At 42.5% G+C, this 6,555-nt stretch overlaps 1 pseudogene; it reads left to right on the top strand.

Annotated features, from left to right (window-relative positions):
- Positions 1-4,686: 4,686 nt before the first annotated feature.
- Positions 4,687-6,064, top strand: LOC150008568 (alpha-enolase pseudogene; annotated as a pseudogene).
- Positions 6,065-6,555: the final 491 nt, after the last annotated feature.

Here is a 6,555-nt window from a genome sequence, read left to right as displayed (position 1 = left end):
TAGCAATGATGAAAAGCAGAGAATGAGAATCTCAATCACAAGCCTGAACAATTTCTGCAATTTGGGGGAGAAAAAAAACTAACAGCAGAATAATGCTTCAAATATAATTTTTAAATTCTTTATCAGCAACAATTTTAACTCAGAACTGTTCAAGTTATAATAATAAGCAATTTCATTCAATAAAGGAATAAAAAGAGTAATGATGAATAATATCTGAACACAAGGAACACAAGGTAGATAAGTACAACATGGTAGGTATCCTGCCTCTAATGAATTGTATTTTTTGCTGAGCAGCCTGTTTGGCATTGAATACTGTCACCAATGCTAACTAGAAGAAGTCAAAGTCTATTATGATGTAACTATATGATTGATTTATTTGAATACACATATTTATCCTTGTATCTTTATTTTCTCCTCAGTATTGGTACTAAATATCATACATGGCATTAAGTAATGGCATAGTAATGATGTTGCACTTAGTTTACCTTTATCAGGAATTCAGCCTGCTAAAGATGATGTTAGGTGTTGAATACAAAGTAGGACACATAACAGTTTGAGTAAATCAAGGTAGAGATGAATGGAGAATATAGAAGAAACTCTAATTTTGGGACAGTTTATGTCTGATGCCCTCAATGACTACTTCTCCTGAAAATGAAAATGTTTTTAATTTGGGTTGTGTAGTTTACATTTAAATTTTTAAGATAAAGAGGAAACTTAGCCCATAAAGATGTCTTCTAGTAATGGCAGTACTTAACCTGTCAGTTGAAAGAATGTAATCTTCCTTTTTTCCTTTTCATGACATAAAGGTAATTTCATCTGAGGGCATTTATGTGAAGAAATAACAGCATGGCATGGTGAAACTGCTGGCTCATTAATCCTGGCATCTACTTCCTACAGGGTTCCTTGATTAGTTATATTCATTCATTGGGCATTTCGGAGTTTTTGATTTGCCATCATTGGATAGGTTCACTGAGTTCAGGCTAAATTGAGCCAGAAGCAATGTGTATTAGTAATTTTGTAGTACAGGCTATCCTAATAATTCAGCCCAAATATCTCATTTGAAAAATATCCATTCACCCACACTTCTAATGTGAGTTGCAGCTGTGTTCATAGGGAATTGAAAGAACACAAGTGATTGGGCATGTATTTCCTAAATTATTAATATGATGGCTAATAGCTGTAAACCCATCTTCGTATCCAATGCAGAAGTTATGATTCATTAAAAAAAATGAAAGCAGCAACAAAGGGGGGCACACCCTGCCTACCTCTCTGCTAACTCTCATCAGTGCAAAGCTTTTGGTACAGGAACCATGGTCTGTTTAGCATGTGGCCATTACACAGAGAAACAGAACAATGCCTTCCACTTTTCCGCATTCATGTTCTACCAAAACATGGCATGGATTTTATCAGACTTACTAGAAAATGCTCTTAAGGAATTTCAGGCATGAGCTATGCAAGAAAGGGCCCTCTTTTGATTTTGACTGTGTCATAATAAGAATGTAAGCAGCCATAGTTAAACTGCATCTTCCATCCACGTGATCAAATATTTTATATATCCAAGCTAAAAGCCACACTGGATTTGAGACACACTTGTTGCAGTTGCTCATGCTGCCACAATCTGTCTTAGTATGAGTTGAAATAATTCACAAGTGCCAGGAAATGTATAATTAACCCACATAACACACATAGTATGTGTTCTTTACATCATCCATTGAAATGTTACAGGATTTTGTATGCTTTTGCTCACAGTCCTTATTGAGTCTTTTAAAAATAGACTCAAGCAAGGTGAGATTAAGAACAGTAGAAGCCCTTAATACTGAAAAGATTATATGTGATTCTTAGGAAATTAAAAATACTAAAGTGTAAAACACAAAATATAAGTACGCTGAAATTAAAACAGTTCTCTAGATTTTTAAATTACAAAATTCTAAATGAGTTTAGTGAAGCTGAACTGGTTGGTCTCTTTTTGCTACCCTTGCTTTATTAATTATCACATGCGTAATCTGTTAGGGACTCCAACACTGATTTAAGAAATAACGTTTTCAGAGGGTGTTAATTATTTTTCCTCCAGTACCTTACATTTGAACCCCATTTTTCAGCTTATAGAGCAGATTATCTCATTTAAATCATAGCACCTTTACGAAGTAGATATTATGATCCCCACTTTACAGACAAAGAAATCGAGACTCATAGAGGCTAAATAACTTATCCAAGGTCACATAACTAGTAAGTAGCAGAGATTTTTCTTTGATATAATCTTAAAGATCTTCAGCAATACAATTTTATATGACATGTAGACATTGCTCTTAGTCTTAGAATATTTTCAGGGACAGAATCTTTACAACTTCTCTTAATTAGAAATTTAACTATCTACCCTATAATTTAAACAATATAGTTGCTTTTTGATGGGACACAATAGCTACATTAAAATTAAATATAGTTTCAAGTCTAGAAACATTCCTTACCTCATGAACTTTACCCTTTCTTTAGAGGTTAATTCAAGATAGTTCTAGTTTGCCACTGAGAAGGCTCTTTATTTTGTGAGGAATCTTTATGAATGCAGTTGTCTACTTGTAACACAAACTCTGGGCTGAGGTGGCAAGAAACTTGGGCGCTAGCCTGGAGTGTTTTGAGGGAGGTGGTATTGTATACAGAGAGGGGATGTTTTGACTGTATCCACAGGGAGGATCCTTGAATTCCTTGATACTTCGGATGTGTTTCTTGTCTGTCTCTGCAAGATTTTTATAGGGGGATCTCTTGATGTTGCTTCTGTATAATATTAGTCAGAAGTCAGGGTAAGCAATTTCTCATTTTTAGGTCCTCCAAATATTAGAAACCCAGTCAGTCAATCTAGAATCGCAAAATGTTAGCATTTGAAGGGATATTTGAAATCACCTAGTTCAGATTCCATAATCATGGTTGTCTCTTTTTCACTTCTTGCTAAGTGGACTTCCCAACTGCCAGGAAGTCCTTCCTTCTATTGAGTCAGGTCTACCTCCTGCTTTTCCTTCTATAGTCTTGCCTAATTAGAGACTTTTCATCACATCTGTCAGTACTGAAATAATTTTTCTTTTTAGTTTTTATTCATATTTATATCAGTCATTATAATACTAGGCTATGCTATGATATCAGATAAACCTCATATCTCTGGATATCTCTGGCTTAACACGTTCAAGGTTTATTTCTTGCTCACAGATTTTCCAGGACAGCTTCCGATCATGCAGTGACTCAATGATCTAAAATTTTTATTTTGTGGTTTGACCAGCTTATTACGGGGTTTTCATTGTCCTTGGGGAAGGAAAAGAAAGAGATCGATGGTTGTGAACTGGCTCTAATGCTTTGTCCCAGAAACTTCTACATATGATATGATAAACAAAACTAACAGGCTTCCTCCAATTGGATGATGGCTGGCAAATGTAGAGGTGCACATGGATATATTCAGTGAGTAGAAAATATTTCTATCACATTATTATTTTCTCTGCGATAAATAGTCTTAGTTTCCTTATTAAACATGGTTTTTATACTTACAAGTCAACACTTTTTTTTTTTTTTTTTTTTGGTGATTATTTGCAAGGCACAGAGGTGGAGTCCCAGAGAAATAGGTTATATCCAAGCTCTTGGGAGCCTACCATATATGTAATTGGGGAGACAAGACAAATATATTTAAAAAAGGAAAGCTATTCAAGGAAGTTTTCAATGGTTTGGTCAAGTGCTGAGGATTCTGATCCATATCCTAAATGCAGTGGGGATTCAAAGAAACAGATCGTTGGGGATAGAGTTCCTGGGCCAGACTTTCTGAAGGAACTAGGCCTTACAAGATAGCAATACCACTCTTTAGGCTTTTCTTCTCCACTTCATTAGAATTCTTTTGACTTTTGCTTGTGGGTCTTATTTTCAGCTTAATACAGTATATTTGGTATGTTTATAGCATTTCTAAATTATCCACTATCCTCTTAAATTTGGAGCCATTGATCAAATTCAGGTTTCTAATGACCAGGACAAGCCATTGTTGACCATCTGCCCTACTCACATTATTAGTCTTTCATAATATGATATAATCCTGGCTGGTTTGGCTCAGTGGATTGAGCGTCGGCCTGCAAGCTAAGTGTCGCTGGTTCGATCTTCCAGTCAGGGCACATCAGAGAAGGAAAACTCTGACTCCAAAAAACCTCCGCTGCCTTGCGGCATACCTCTTCAGGGGAAAGGCTAAGGGAGTAAACCCCGACAGAAAATCCGGAGCCGGAGTCCCTAAGGCGGTTTGACGTTGTAGTCAACACCGGCAACTCCTGCGGCGCACCTGAAGCCAAGCTGTATTGACTCCGTCTTTCCCTTGGATCCTTCAGCTGCGAAGAGAGGGGGGGTCTGCTGCATGGGCAACAGCAGACCCTCCATATCACCCTGCCCAGGCTCTGTAGCTTCAGCTTCACTGGAGAGGACACTCCAGCATCATCACAAGATGTCGATTCAACATGGGAGGAGACAGATATCGTGTCACTCCCGAGTCGGACTGCACAACCATTCTCGGCGGTGCAGATAGACTCTTAAGAAGCTACACCATCGTCTCTCGAGACGGACGGCTGCCGACGACGACGAATAGTGCCTTGACTGGGGTCGAACCTGCGACCTTGGTGTATCAGAATGACTCTAACCAACCGAGCTACCTTGCCAGGGTGAAAGAAATTCACCATGTCTATTCTGCAGCTGCATGCCAGAGAGATCTTCGACTCCCACTGTTGAGGTGGATCTCTACACCTCCAAAGGTCTCTTCAGAGCTGCTGTGCCCAGTGGCGCCTCAACTGGCATCTATGAGGCTCTAGAGCTCCGGAACAATGACAAGACGCGCTATCTGGGGAAGGGTGTCTCAAAGGCTGTTGAGCACACCAATAAAAGTATTGCGCCTGCCCTGGTTAGCAAGAAACTGAGCGTCGTGGAGCAGGAGAAGATCGGCAAGCTGATGATAGAGATGGACGGAACGGAAAATAAATCTAAATTTGGTGCGAATGCCATTCTGGGAGTGTCCCTTGCCGTCTGCAAAGCTGGTGCTGTTGAGAAGGGGGTGCCCCTGCACCGCCACATTGCTGACCTGGCTGGCAGTGCCGAGGTCATCCTGCTAGTTCCGGCATTCAACGTCATCAACGGAGGTTCCCACGCTGGCAATAAGCTGGCCATGCAGGAGTTCATGATTTTCCCCGTCGGCGCCGCAAACTTCAAGGAGGCCATGCGCATTGGAGCGGAGGTTTACCACAACCTGAAGAACGTCATCAAGGAGAAATACGAGAAAGACGCCACCAACGTGGGGGAGGAAGGCGGCTTTGCGCCCAACATCCTGGAGAACAAAGAAGCCCTGGAGCTGCTGAAGAATGCCATCGGCAAAGCCGTCTACACCGACAGAGTTGTCATTGGCATGGATGTAGCTGCCTCTGCGTTCTTCAGGTCAGGAAAGTATGACCTGGACTTCAAGTCACCCGATGACCCCAACAGGTACATCAGCCCCGACGAGCTGGCCAACCTGTACATGTCATTCATCAAGGGCTACCCAGTAGTGTCCATCGAAGACCCCTTCAACCAGGACGACTGGGACGCGTGGAGCAAGTTCACTGCCAGCGCCGGAATCCAGGTGGTGGGGGACGACCTCACAATGACAAACCCGAAGCGGATTGCCAAGGCCGTGGGCGCCAAGTCCTGCAACTGCCTGCTGCTCAAAATGAACCAGATCGGCTCCGTGACCGAGTCCCTGCAGGTGTGCAAGCTGGCCCAGTCCAATGGGTGGGGAGTCATGGTGCCTCATCGCTCCCAGGAGACTGAGGACACCTTCATCGCTGACCTGGTGGTGGGGCTCTGCACTGGGCAGATCAAGACTGGTGCACCTTGCCGATTGGGGCGCTTGGCCAAGTACAACTAGCTCCTCAGAATTGAAGAGGAGCTGGGCAGCAAGGCCAAGTTTGCCGGCAGGAACTTCAGAAACCCCCTAGCCAAGTAAGCTCTGGGCGGCAAGCCCCCGAGCCCTGCAGTCACTAGTCGGCCAAGTAGACCTCCGCTCCTGACGTCTGCACGGGCAGCTCCAGGCCCCCACCGATCTGCAGAGGCCCTTCCCCTCCCTGTGGTAAGCTCACTGCTTCCTTAGATCTGCTGCGAAGACCAAGCCCGACCCTCTGGAGCCCTGATGGGATCCCCAGCCCCGTAGACCTGTGATTGGGCCAAACCGTTGTTTTTCTCACCTCGCTTCTCAAGTGTCTGGAGCCACATGTATCTGTGTTGTGATCTCCGAGGTGCCCACAGGGAAGCACCCCAGTGGTTTCGTGTGCAGAATTAAAAGGCTTCAGTGTCAAAAAAAAAAAAAAAAAAGCATAGTGCTTTCTTGGAGTAGCCCATGGGAGGCTAATTACCTTCCCTAAAGAACTGGGGTACCATGTAGTGTCTTCAGAAAGGCAATTTAGTAAATTATGCCCTGGTATCTTAGAAGAGTTAATATGCCACTCTTACAAACTCCAGTAACTGGATTGTTTCCCACAATAGAGGGAGGAGCACATGCTTGCTGGGAAACCAGCTATCTTA

Source organism: Furipterus horrens, unplaced genomic scaffold (assembly GCF_987537825.1).
Source record: "Furipterus horrens unplaced genomic scaffold, mFurHor1.1.pri manual_scaffold_5, whole genome shotgun sequence".
NCBI lineage: Eukaryota > Metazoa > Chordata > Mammalia > Chiroptera > Furipteridae > Furipterus > Furipterus horrens.
This window is presented reverse-complemented; position numbering and strand designations above follow the sequence as displayed.